Source organism: Diachasma alloeum, unplaced genomic scaffold (assembly GCF_001412515.2).
Source record: "Diachasma alloeum isolate Michigan unplaced genomic scaffold, Dall2.0 Dall_scaffold_00488, whole genome shotgun sequence".
In the NCBI taxonomy this organism is placed as follows: Eukaryota; Metazoa; Arthropoda; class Insecta; order Hymenoptera; family Braconidae; genus Diachasma; species Diachasma alloeum.
Window position 1 is genome coordinate 50,177 of NW_021680621.1, and position 15,070 is coordinate 65,246.

At 38.9% G+C, this 15,070-nt stretch overlaps 1 long non-coding RNA gene across 1 annotated transcript in view; it reads right to left on the reverse strand.

Annotated features, from left to right (window-relative positions):
* LOC107042525 overlaps window positions 1–14,858 on the reverse strand; it is a 39,833-nt gene extending 24,975 nt beyond the window's left edge. Inside the window, exon 1 of the long non-coding RNA XR_001461174.1 lies at window positions 14,751–14,858. This is a non-coding gene — a long non-coding RNA (uncharacterized LOC107042525). The remainder of the gene's footprint in view (window positions 1–14,750) is intronic.
* Window positions 14,859–15,070: the final 212 nt, after the last annotated feature.

The following is a 15,070-nucleotide window of genomic DNA, read 5'->3' on the forward strand; positions in this document are numbered from 1 at the left end:
AATATCGTTGCGCTCTTTTGTCTCGTAGAATGGTGGGGCGGGCACACACACATATGCTGCATATCACATGGATGTGCGCCCGCTTAAAAATCACTCCCCATTGGCCCACCCTTAATTGCCAATAACTTTTTAGGGGTGAGTCTGATCAAAAAGTACAAGAGGACTTTACTGCTCAGAATCACCCCCTGATCCTAGGGTGTTCAGATGTACATGTACTTCTGAAACACCCTGTATAGAGATCTTCTGGCGGAAGCTTGGGCGGAACAAAGTATCCAGAATTACCGAGAAACCGTGAGGGCTCATTTTGATTAGAAGGGTGCACTCCAGATGGTGAGAAGAGGATTTTTTTTTAATTAGTGAAAACTGCTAAAAAATTAATACATTCAGAACTTCGAGATCTTTTGCTAGAGGGGATTCTAGGGAGCAAACTCGAAGGCGCCGCTATGAAGCAACTGAAGTATAGAACAGTTACGTTATTTGAACAACTAAACACTGAATTGGAATCACTTTTCGGAAAAACGAAAAGTCTCGTAGGAGTCCAAACGGAATTTAGTAAGTTACAACAAAGAGAAAAAGAAAATGTCACTAAATATGTAGCCTGCACGGAGGAAGTCACACTAGATTTTTTGAATGGCTTACTCAGTCTGCACAATGAATTGACCGAGGGGGAAACATTAGCCTCTAAAACACTCATGATGACCCTGGCTAAACTTATGTTCACGCAAGGGTTACGCGGTCAGTTGCAAACGCTTGTCCGGGGGCCACAGAACTGGAAAAAATTATGTCTGGCACTCACAAGGGGAAAGACGGAGGAAATACGGTGACATATAGAAACTTCACTAGGGTAAACAGAACTTCTCTGGGTAGACCATCTACTCGGAAATTATTTACCTGCGGGCAAACGGGACTTCATTCGAAAGACTGTCGTAACGGAGGACAGCGTAAGTCAACGTTACCAGATGCGTCAGAAAGATGAAGAGTCAATGCTTTTGGGACCGTTTGTAAATACTGTACGTATGCAAGTCACGCGGCTACGGACTACCGCGAATTGAAGAGAAGACTAGGGATACCAACTAAGCAGAAAGTTCCAGTGGAATTAACTGATTGTAAGAATGGTACCTCATCTTTCAAACAAAATAATTTAACTGGCAGCAACAATAACAATAATTTAAAGAAGAAAAGTGAGAAGGCAGAGGCAGATAAAGCACTGTCAGTGGAAGACTATCAAGTGATAACGGTAAAATCTTCAGAGGGGAGAAAAGATCCCCTCCAATAAAATCACGAGAGAAATGATGAAACCAGCGAAATCAGCAGAGATAAAAACGCAGATTTTATTCACTGTAGGAGAACTGAGGCAGCCTGCAATGTTCTTGGCAGATTCTGGAGCAAAAGCGTGTTTTATGGGAAAAGATTAACTGAATCAGGATGTTGAAATCGCACCGAGGAATCGAGTACTGAGAGGAAGTTCCAATCAGGATGTCACAACCCTGGAGGAAGCTGTTCTGTACTTGAAAATTGGGAGAAAATACCTGGGACATGTGTTTCAGGTAGTACATGAAACTTTCCCTTGCATCGGGGGAATTCTGGGCGTAGATTTTTTGTCTTCACCTAGTTTAACAGTGGAAACAATCGATGAAAAAGCGTTAGTCATCAATGGGCAATCTTTCGATCTATTCCATAGTAGACAACCCACAAAAATCAAAGCTAGAAGTGAGGTATTGCTTCGAGTACCCACACGTAGCATAAAGACTGGAATCGTCTGAAAAAAACAGCTGATGCAGGGCGGTTTCATGGGGAAATGTCTGACGAAGGCGATGGACGGTCAAGCGCTCGTTTGCGTAATAAAAACGAACGAGAATGACGTTTTTATCGATTTACCGATGGTGGAAATGGAGCAGATACCATCGGAAGAAATCATCATGATGGTGAGAATTGCAGAGGTGCGAGGGGAATGATCCCATTAAATTACTGCATGAAAATTTGAGAATTGATCATCTGAACGAGGAGCAAAGAAACTCTTCTGCAGATATTGTAAGGATTCAATTTCATCGTGCAGTTACCAAGGGGTTCTCCGGGAGCTACTGATCATCTGCAACATGAGATTCCGTTGAAACGAGACACAGCGCCAGTCGATGTCAGACCTCATCATTTACCAGAGTCACAAATGAGAGAAGTTGACCGTCAGGTCAAAGAGATGCTGCGTAATGGAGTCGTGTGTCCAAGCAAAAGCCAGTAGAAAAAAAAATCTGAACAGAAGTTAACCAGCTATAATGCGATAGAAGAAAATTATCTGGGCTTGATGGACGCACAATGTCAAAATTGCAATGCAAAATTCTTCAACAGCGAACGGGTAGCTTACAAAAAAGATTCCTTCAATGACTGCTGTAATCATGGTGAAATTGTGTTAGAGCCATTACCAGATCCTCCGGAAATTTCGCACCAATTATTTACGAGATCACATCCACATTCGAAAAATTTCCATCAACATATTCGTTATTATAATAATTCATTTGCTTTTGCTTCGTTCAATGCTAATTTGGTCAATTTCTCTAGAGAACGGCGAGGTCTATACTGTTTCAAAATACATGGTCAAATTTATTATCAGATCAATACAGCGTTGTATCCAAATGTAAATGAGACTCCATCATACGGACAACTTTTCATCGTGGATCAAAACGAAGTAACCGATAGTCGTTGTCGATCAACATCGTCATTGAATGCGGATGTTTTATATTCTCTAGATACTATCTTTCGAGAATGTAATATATTTGCGCAATCATACCGAATGATGCACGAAGAGTTACAACATATGAAAATCCTTAACAATAGTTAAACAGAACCTGAAATGCAATTGCTGTTCACGTTGAAGCGAGGCGTAGATCGTCATCGATATAACTTTCAGAAAGAAAATGAAGTGGTAGCCATATTTACAACTACTGCTGATGGTGAAATTCCCGAAGCATATATTTCCATTCAAAATAAACATACAAAAGAACTTTAATTTCTCAACTCAATTGACCCAAATGTTGAACCGTTGCTTTACCCCCTATTTTTTCCATATGGAACTAGCGGTTGGCATTCAGATATAAAACGTAAAAGCAAAGATAAACGAGTTACACGACTTGAATACGTGAAATATCGCATTGCTATCAGAGATTTGAATCATTTTTTGATGGGCGGTCGTTTGTTTCAGCAATGGATTGTTGATACTTACTTCAAAGTTGCAAAAGACAGAATGAATTATTTTAGATTGGAACAGAAGAAACTACGTGCTGAATCATATCAAGGATTAGTTGATCACTTGAAAAAATCTGCAGCAAGTGTGAATGATCAAGTTGGTAAAATGATTATCCTACCTTTATCCCACACAGGTTCTCCACGAAACATGCATCAACATTATCAGGATGCTATGGCGATTGTCCAAAAATTTGGAAAACCCGATTTATTCATAACCATGACGTGTAATCCAAATTGGAAGGAAATCCAAGAGAATTTGTTACCAGAGGAAACAGCTTCTGATAGACCCGATTTAGTTTCGAGAATATTTCATTTGAAGAGAAAATTGTTAATCGAAGAGATTACGGAGAAGAACTGATTCGGAGATGTATTAGCTTATGTCTTTGTTGTAGAGTATCAGAAACGAGGGTTACCTCACATGCGTTTATTAGTGACTTTGAAACAAAACTACAAAATAACTATTGCTGATATCGTAGATGAGTATATTTTCGCTGAGATTCCAGATAAAAATGACATACGCAAATTACATGAAATTGTCATGACTCAAATGATTCATGGCCCCTGCGATCAACGTTGTCGTGATGAGAAAGAATCGTGTTCTAAAAAATTCCCCAAAAAATTCAGAGATGATAAAACATTAGATGAAAATGATTATCAGTCGTATCGATGCAAGGATACAGGTTTTCACAAACGCCCTAATGGGAAAACTACTACCAATCAGTATATGGTACCATACAATCCTCAGTTGCTATTAAAATTCAATTGTCACATTAATGTTGAAATAGTATCCAATATCAAACCTGTCAAATATGTTTACAAATATATCTACAAGGGCCACGATAAGGCCGGATTACGTGTAGTGGATTCTAAATCTAAAGAAACTACAATTGTTTATGATGAAATAACGAATTACTTGGAAACTCGATATGTAGGACCCGTCGAAGCATGTGATCGAATTTTGGGGAAATCACTACAAAAAAAAGCCATTCGATCGTTAGATTATCAGTACATTTACCAAATTTCCAAAATGTATTGATTGCTCAGAATGCAGATCCCAATTCAATTCGTACATCATTGGAAAAACAAAGCATGTTAATCGACTATTTCGCTCTCAACTTACGCGATTCGAATGCACGTAAATTCTGAGATTCCTTCACACGATACATTTACGAATCGAGGTCATGACAAACAATGTTGGGAGATACGTAAAGCGCACTTTAATACAATTGGACGCATGTATTCAGTTAGTCCAATTCAAACTGAATTATTCCACTTACGACTTTTATTAATACATGTCAAAGGTGCAAAAAGTTTCGAAGAATTACGAACTGTTAATGAAACAATTTATTGTACTTTTCAAAAAGCATGTTTAGCACATGGACTCATAGAAGATGACAATGAATGGATTCGAGCTATGGAAGAAGCAGAAGGCTGGATGATGTCTCAACAGTTAAGACACCTATTTGGACGTATTTTGATGTATTGCCGCCCTAATCATCCAGATGAAATGTGAGAAAAATTTAAAAATGCCATGTCCGAAGATTTTTTGAAGAACAATAATTCAATGTATACTTATCGAAAGGCTTACATTCAAATCGATGATCTCCTGCATTCTGAAGGTTCGGATCTCAGTAAGTTTCCCTTAATGCCGGTGATTGATTGGGACGAAAATTGTACACATCAATATGGAAAATTGAATCAAATACAGAAAGAGATTATTGATAAAATCCTTTTAATTATTGATGATAATGCTGACGATGCATCTGAGAAATGTTTCTATATTGATGGACATGGGGGTTTAGGTAAAACTTTTATTTACACGACCTTATACCATTTACTAAAAAGTAAAGGGAAAAATATTTGTACAATGGCATTCACTGGAATTGGAGCAATATTACTTCCAAATGGTAGAATGGTTCATAAAGTATTTCAAATGCCAGTTCCTTTGTATGATGATTCGGTTTCGAATATTAAAAAACAATCAAAAGAGGCGAGTAGTTTGCGAACCACTGATGTCATAGTTTGGGATGAAGCTCCAATGGCTCCAAAGTATGCTCTCACATTAGTTGATCGTACATTACGTAATTTAATGGATAACAATATACCGTTTGGGGGTAAAATAATTGTCCTGGGTGGTGACTTTCGTCAATCACTTCCAGTAATGCCTCATGCCACTCGCAGCGAATTAGTAAGCTTATCTATTAAAAATTCTCAATTATGGCGATATTTTCAGGTACACACTTTGAGAGAAAACATGAGAACTCCTCCTGAGGAGATTGAATTAAAAAATTTTATGTTATCGATCGGAGATGGAAGCATTAATGATAAGGACAATAACGTAATATTCCCTCAACAATGTCTGGCTTCATATGATGAAGAAATAGTGAATACTATTTTCGGTGGCATTATTAGAAAACGTGAATATGGATTATTAGCAAAATATGCCCATCTTATCTGCCCGAAATGTAAACGTCGATAAAATTAATAATCAAGTCGTGAAATTATTGGAAAAAACGATAGAAAAAATCTATAGCGGTATAGATAGTATTGACAACTGCGATAATAGAGATATAGACGTTGTGCTTTCTCCAGAATATTTAAATACGTTAAATCCACCTAATTTTCCATCATATGAGTTGCGATTACTACAAAACGCTATAATCATATTGATTAGGAACTTAAGTATAAAAGAGGAACTCTGTAATGGAACTCGACTTCAAGTTTTAGAACTCGGAAACAATATACTTAAATGTGAGATTCTAACAGGTGACAAGCAAGGATGTATTGTTTTCATACATCGCATCACATTGTATTGTGAAAATGTTTACCCTTTCATATTTAAAAGACGGCAGTTTCCAGTGAGATTAGTATTTGCTATGACTATCAATAAATCCCAGGGACAAACTTTTGATAAAATCGGACTAGATTTGCGCAAAGATATCTTCAATCACGGTCAATTGTATGTCGCATTGTCCAGGGTTCGATCGTGGAATTCATTGAAAGGATTTCTCGGAAAACAAAGAAAAGGATTTAAAGTGAAGAATTACGTTTATAACGAGCTTTATTTATAGGAAATGAGTTATTCGGTAAAAAAAAATGCTTCGAAGTAACATTCGGCTGGGGATGACAGTTCAAGTAGACTTAATTGCAATGGAATTTGGTGTTTTGTTTCCAGTGTGACAACTTTATACATTATCATTATTTTTAAAAAAGTGATCTATGTGAATATGCTAATGAATAAACATTAATGTCAGAAGGAAATGTTATTGTTATTGATTAACGAATTTATAAGAAATATGAGGATATGTGATGTAACGCTGTGGTGTCCGATATTTTATGATCAAACTGATATTTTATGATCATCATTATAAGGCAAGGTTCTAATTATGAGGATTAAGCTTTAGTAATTTACTTTATTTTTTTTTTGTTTCAAAACTCAAGAGCACTTAATGAAAGTTAATACTACCACATTTTCTAAGTATCCATTGCAAAGTGCAATGGAAATTGAAAACGAACAAGAAATTCGGTAAGTTCAACATATCGAAAAACTGCGCGCGCAGCGCGCTTGACATGATCTCGTCTTATTAATTGTGGAGTGATGAGGGAATGAGAGGATTTATTTATCTTTGTGGAGTAATAAACATGTTTGAGAGAGTGAATTGTACTGACTAGGATTATTAGGATCTGCTGAAATGGAATTAATGATTATGTACCTTGTGAAATTAATTTTCACCTGTATATTTGAGATATGGTTATTGCTTATTCTGAAGAATATGCATTTTTCTTTCAATCCAATTTCTAAAATTCATCTATGAATTCATTTATGTGGGAAGAGAGTGCAATAGAGTAAACAATAAATGAGGGAATAACCTATCAAATCTAATTTTAATATGTTTGATTATTGGAGGGGATTTGCATTATCTTATTGATTCGTATGCTGATATTACAAAATAATATTTGGGTAATAATTTAATAATTGTGTTTCTCTAATGATATTTTTTCTCATAAGTAAAATTTCAATTTGTTCCACTTCTTTATGATGATTGGTGAACGATATTTTTTAAAACGGCTTGATTATTCATTTTATTTTATTTTTTTATGTGTGAGATGAAAATTATTAAAAATCATTTCATTAAACATCAAAATATCACACTCGGAACAACGAAACCTGCGAAGACCTGGAATTTTCTTATTTAAAAGATAAGGGATTTTTCATGGAGAAAATAGGATTAACCTTACAATGCGTCTACTCAAGCCATTCGTATTAAGGTTTAGTCACAACGCCAAAAGGATTATCGGAGCGTCGCACGTGCCGGTTCCATTCCAGGAAGAAGAAGCCTGGATAATCCCAACGATAGGAGTTGCAGTGGGGGCATCTCGCCTCACTGTTATCCAGGAACATTTTCAACGCTAGTCTCAATGTCGGAGCGTACTGGGAGATGCCACAGGGCATTCAGTTCCCTTCTGCTGAGGTTTCTCTATCATCTGACTTGCTTCTTGAACTCCAGATTCAAGTATCCAGGATGGTAAGGGAATCTAATGCACTGAAAGAGTCAAAAAATAAAAAATTAGGAGAAATAGAGACTTGGAGAGTCGAGGAGAAACAGGGGAGCATAAGAGTAGCAGAGGTATTCGGACTCACCAGGTATTCAAACGTGGATGCATCCGCCGAATGCTTCAAATACAGATGTTCCTTAATAGAGCGATTTGAAACGGAAGCTCCGAGTCTATTCCACGCACTTCTTGATGTGATTCTTCTCGAGTGGTCCAAAGCACAATCGAGAAGATGCTCCTCAAAGCTGCGACAGGTATGGCATCGGGGCACTGATTGCCAGACGGAGCCCTCAAGCCGAAGTTTCTTAATGGAAGAACCAGAAGAAGATGCAACATTCGCTCCAGGATAAATAGTGGAACGGAGCGGGCAGACACGAGCGAAATGTCTAAGTTTGTCACGCTTGAAGCATCTTTTTGGAGCTTCGGGGACAGATGATGATGGGTGAGGTCCTACTCGATGAGATCTCGTACAAATTCCATAGTTCGACGATGATCCGCACTCAGCAAAGAGATACTTTCGGAAAACATGTTCGGCTATTCCACACTTGGAGAACTTCCCTGGATTCATCTTGATGTTTTGGTTTACTATAATTTTTACACTCAAAACTTTGGAGAGGACTATGACCAGGTGGAGGCGACGAGCGCTTTTATACCAAAGGGTGCAACGTCGACAAACATGGCCGCCATCAAATCAATCAATTCAAGAACCTATGATTTTGCGAAATCACGAAAATCACCAAGTTTTGTAATTCCCTTTATAATGCTCATGCTAGGGAGCATGATGTCTCAAGTACGGGGGGAGGGACATGTGATTGAAAAGTTCATTCATACCCCTGGAATTCATTTTGAACCTATGGGGAGGTTGCATCTGACTAACCAAAAATTAAGCATAGTTGCGTCTACGGATGTTTCACCCTGGTTGTTAAAGGCCGATCAGGTTCATCGACACCTTTATTTGGCTATGGAACTCGCTCGTAGGGCTGAGAAAAGTGGAGATAATTTCAAACTCATCGTGGAATAATGGATTGAGAACTTTGCGGAAACAAAGGACGTAATCCTTGGGATGTAGAGTTCTACCGAAACAACCAAGAAATGAAGAGGGCTCATGGATGGCCTAGGGACTGTCACCAAATCACTGTTTGGTACCATAGATGCCCAGGACGCACAGATGATTGACGAGAGACTCAAACATCTAGAGGATGGCGTCAACGGGACTCTTAGGAGTTCAGCAATGTAGCTAGAAATAATAAATTCAACTCTCTATCAATTGGAACATACTAAGGGGACGTTTAAGAAGAATGAAGGGATTTTGAAGCAATTCGTGAAAGAGGCTGTGAGCGTGGTAAATCAAGCAAATGCAGCGATAATAAATAAAATAAACGTAGATGAGCATCTCATGATATTAGAGGCCATCTGCACTAGACTGATCAGGGATGCTGCAAAAATCAAAAGACTACTGACTGACTTCAGTGGGTTAGTGTTAGACACATGAGTGTTCACGGAGAACGATTTGGTCACCCTCCTCAAAACTACGAAATTACCAAGGGGTTTTCTGCGACATTACCAAGTTTTCCCTTTGAGCTCGAGGTAGGCGGAATGTATGAAATGTAGGAGGTATCCACCATCTATGTGTATACTTCTGGTTTAAAAATTATTACCCTGGTACAAATGCCACTGGTTAATTTCCAAGCGTTTGACATTTTGCTGACGCATGGAATTCCTGTGCGGACGTCGAACGAGTATCACTCATACTTGGCGGCGATGAACGAATTGATGGTGATGCACGGAGCAATACAGCAATTCGTGCCAATGCCCGAGGGACAATGAAAACGCTGCAAACCGATTCAGGGACAATACTTGTGCCCCGAGTCTTTACCTATACAAAAGGTGAAGGATACAAGCCCATGTGAGGTAGAGATGCTTATGAGTCCGGAGAAGATGCTCGGTATTTGCGTGGTGAAACACCTTCAGCTTCAAAGGCTCACCCTAATAAAAATGAGGAAGGACAACGCATGGTTCTATGTAAGTCCAACACCTGAGGGGGTTGTGATCACCTGCGATAACAAGGAAGTACGAGAAATTTCAGAGGACTCAGGAATCCTGCCAGTCGAGGACTTCTGTGAGATAGTTGCTTCCGATTTCATTAAAAGAAGCCAGAAATCACATGAAATGATATCCAGTGCTCATGTTCACCCCAAATTGAACTCAACATTGGATGACGGCACCGTCACTCAACTGGAACAACGAAAATTCAACCTGAGTGAAGTTCCACTGACCAATGTTGTCGGGAATATGAAGGAGCTGGAAGGACTTCACGTGCAACTGGAAGCTGAGAAGAAGACAGCTAGACAAAATACAAAAGAAATTCGACTATCGAGAATTTCTCACACACCCTTCATCGATATTCACCGGAGTGATGGTGATTCTAGCAATCATCTTAGGACTGACCCTTTACTGCTGGTGCCGAAAACCATGGCCGGCGCCCAGGAGGGAAGCAGCGAACTTCGGAATACCATAAGAAGAAATCTATTTTGTAAATATGAATTGTTAATGTAAAAAAAAAGTTGATTATGTAATATATCGATGGAGTAGAATTAGAAGAGAGAATTTCTAAGGATAGTAATTTTCTTCCCTGGCGGGGAGGGATGTTATGCCGCAAAATAACGTTATGAAATTCCTTTGTTGAACCGGATGATATGAGGACATGAAAGTGGCACATATTAGTCGAAACAAAACAGGGAATAAAGAAGTATATAATAACGTCGAATACTCGTGTTTGAAAAACTATGTATATTCGACGAATGTCGATAACTGGGATGCAGCGCCAACACTTAGCGCCCTGACGACTGCCCTTCGTGCCCGCCGAGAGATGTCGCCCGATGCCTCGCAGGTGTGCGACGAAGACAATGACCTGATGCAATTAAATCCACGAGGGAATAAAAACTCGTGAATTCGTTGCCTCTTGGCCAGTAATTCGACGACACTTTAATTACCTTCTTTTACTTTCTACTCACCTGATACCTTCTGTATCAGACCAAGTTTTTATTTATTTAATAAATGGTAAAATAATCGTTTAAAATCAATTCTCAATAAAGATACTCATTTCTAATATTTATCCGCGTGTGATTAACTCCCTTTCTCGAACTCAACTGCTCGGGTCCATTACAATTTCATGAGAATTTAGTCATTCAAAAGTAAATAAAAGAATACCCATTGATTTTGGAATAACGCATTGAATGTTTAAGCGATTATAAATTTGGGTGCAGGTAATATGCGGAGAATAAAGGGCCTATGAGCCCCTCGTTCTTTCGCGGCGCAATCACCATTCCTTGTGACGTCTAGTCTGCTCTGCCGAGCCAACGCGCCTCGACACGTTCTACCGAAACGAGCAGGTCATGGAAATGGGGCAGCAAAAGGAAGAGAGGAAGAAGGAATCGATAGCGTCGTAAGGATTTTGGGGCAGATGTTTAGCATTCAAAAGACGTTCTTTCGGATTATCCACATCGGATAGGACCGTTAGTTGTTAACCAACTTTGGAAACGACAGCACGTGTATTTTGTGAGTGATAGAATAAAAATTGTTGAACGTGTCCCGAAAAATGGAACCAGAATGTCCTTCGACCTCTCGTCACCCATTGGAGGAGACTTCTCAAGATACGATTCATAGAAGTCAATCAAAAAAACTCATGAACAAAGCTGTTATCCATTATTAAAATCTCTTGCTAGAGAATGATCTCACAGTGGAGGAGGTACCGACGTTCGTTTCATCGTAGGCAGCACTGATCAGAGACTAAATATTCCACCGTACCCTGGGAATGTTGGAAGATCAGATTTTGGTGCAAGATCATGAATTGAGCCTCCCGTATAAAAATGATGCGGACCAGCCGTACGAAACAGTGAGTGAAGACGAGGGACCCAAATCTGAAGATGAAGAGTACGAGCCCCCTGAAAAGGACAAGAAAGTTGAACATCTTCCCTGGAAATCAAAATGAAAGTGGTGAGATTAGCAAAGTTGCATGCCAATTGGAAGCTGTCATAACTTCAGATCAAAGGCTCGAAACTTTTGAAAAGCAAGGATCAATTGTTACGACAGAAGAAAGATGTCAAAAGTGGGGGGACCAAATACGATAAATACGCCGCTATCGAGGGATGGACTCATGACTGCTTGAAGGAAGCTCGAGAAGAATTCGTTCAGGTAAACTTTCACATGGACTTCAATTCTTTTCAACTGACGTATTTGACAAATACAAAATATGATAATTATGACCTCTCATTTCGGCACACAATTGATAGCGATCACCAGAGTTTATGAATCGCATCTCATTACTCATACCGACCAGATGGGCTGCCAATATTAGTTCAGCTTCGACAGAACACCTGCGGAGAAAGGATCCCAGACTGTTGTGGGCCAGAAGCGTTACGTCAACAAATTGAGTCATTCATACACTGCGCAGTATGGCATTATAATGTCCGGGGAGTTATTACCAAATGTGTTCCTGTGCCTGCAGGAGCCAATGGGATTCTTCGGCCCGCGAGTAAAGATAACTGTCGACAGTTTAACACAGGAATTTGGCAATGTTGTTGTAACTTACTTGTTATAGAATAAAAATAAGCATAAAAATACAGCAGAGAAATGAGACAGGAGGTATTATTTTCCCTTCCCGTCAACACAATTTTCCTGCACTCAGGAATCTCGCGAGCTGCCGTAGGCGTTAATAATTTATTCTATTCCTTGTTTATTTGTTCAATTTTCCCAACGAATAACTCCACATATATTGAAATTGAATCGCATCGGCTAAGGAATCTAGTCGACATTTAGGACGCATGTGCCGATTTATTGATCAACTGTCGCGCAACAGGCTGCCTAGGGCCCATCGCTCCAGTCTTCACCCGGCAGCATCGAAATACACGTGCCAAGTTGTATCGTCGTATATAAGTGTTAATTTTCTTTGTATTATTTATGTACAATTTATATTGTGTGGTAAAGACTCAATCCCCGAGGTCATTGTATTAAAAGTGAATTGTTGACATTAAACTGTGAGTAATTAATTATTCATAACTTTCTTGCCTTATCTTCTCTCTTTTCTCTCTTAGTCGAAATTTATTTCTTTGGGTCTTCCAACTTCCACTCCCTGAGCTGAGTCGATTGATCGTTGTTAGTTTACGTTAAACTAACTGGCGCCTATCAGGTTTATTATCATTGTCGAATAATAATATTATTTTGTGGATTTTTATGAACCCTGACAGCCCTTGACCCAGGCCGCGCCAGGTGAAGGCCTTCAGTCGAATTTTTGTTGCCGTCGAGTTGAAATTTTATTATCGTTTATTTATTAAAATCGAAAGGCCTGTTTCAGAAAAGTTTCACACCCGGATCGCTGGGTTGGTAGGCGGACGCGCTGCCACTCGGCTAAAGCGCCCTTGGGAAACGTTGGGAACTTACACATATGTTATGCCCAAATCTTTCGGTCAAAATTTCTCCCTTATTTTTAGGCATCTGCCCCTAAGTCTTTGATGAGGGGCACCACTAGTGACACCCTTCAAATACGTGCAGATTGGATGTTGTTGGTGTACAACATCAGCCGGCCTCTCCTTGTGAGAAATGATCTCCTGACTATTCCCTCACTCCTGTCGCATTAGGACCGTTGTAAGTATTACCATTGAGGCCCTCTTGCATGTTCTCGTGCAATATGTCGCGGAAGTTTTGATAGATAGACAATAAATAACGAGAGATGAAAAAATAAAAAATTTTACTGATAAAGAGTCAGTGCCTAATAAAGTAAAAAAGATTGAAAGCTTATTTAAAAGTGTATGTGGAAGTCCTGGTAAATACGTGAAACAAAGATCGTGAAAGATACCTTCAAATTGTGAAATTCTTCAGCAAAAGAGGAGAAAAAAATTGAAAATTGAAAAACTAGAACGAAAATAGTCTTCAAATATTGAGAGTTATCCAGTGCAACCGTTTCTTGAAAATCAAGGTTCTGTTAATAATTTGGGGATTGCCAGCAATGAGATGTGTCATTTCAAATTACTTCTTTTCTTCGTTAAATTTGTTTCATCCTATTTACCAATGAATTGCTTTTAACAAATCTTATGTTTGGAACCCATCCCCTTCTACGTCGAACGTCCGGCCCCCATCGGTAGTGGAGATAAGATTGCAAGTCGAAGGGTTAAGCGATTGAAGGCCCTAAACTATTTAACAGTAGAGATGCCATTGAAATCCATTGAGTCATTTTTACGTGAATCGCAGACAAAGAATCGGAATCGATTTATTATATTTAACAGAAAGAAGAACGATAGGTGAAAATTTGGCCTATAATGATATTTTCTAATAAACACCTATGCTGTAAGTATATTTAGAGACTGTACAATTGCGATACGCCATTGAACTACTCTAACATTTGATTCCATACTTTGCAAGATTATATGATCAGGGCTGCCCATGAGAGGGGATGAGTCAAGATTTTGAAAAGTCTTGTGGCGGTCTCATTAAAATTCAAATTTTTGATATTGTCTAGATCTCGCTGCCATATCGTTTCAACTCGTTCTCATCTCAAACAAAAATTACTTTTCAATTCTGTATTCTCGGATCAAGTCCGCAAAGGTCGAACTTCAGGTTCAGCCGATATTTGGGTGTGAGTGGTTCGTCAAGACTTAGCATGTCAACTCTAGGCCAAGACTTCGCTGATTCTACAGCGTGAGCAATTCGGCCCCGGGACATTCCCGTTCCTAGCCATTCGTACCTGAGTCTTTAGCGAATTACAGCATAGTTACACCAAAACAAAGTGAATAAATGATGAAATAGAATGCAAACAGATGAATAGATGGTGAAATGAAAAGTAAACACGCCGTAGAAAAAGTGACCCCTCTCCTGATCACAAGACGACGGCTATTTCTATTTATTTGTTCTGCAGAAAACATAATGAGAAAATTGTCGTTGACAATAAGAAAGGCTAGACTCACCAGATATACCGGATTGATTTCATCTTAAGAGCGGTAGAGTTCTCTTTACACTTGTATGCTAGGACTTGCTTCACACTACTGACATCCACGGATGGAAACCTAGACGTTACATACGCTGAAAAGTAAACAAATAAAACGTCAATTATAATGCAGAAACTACTAATGAAATTCGTTCATCTAATTTTCTTTTATATTATAAATTTTTAACTCCAATAATTTATTTCCTTCTTCGAAAGTAGCAATTTATCCCTCTTGAATAACTAGCAGATTAATTTCTTTTGAGCTTGGAGAAGGTACATCGGGAAAAGAACCCCAATTGC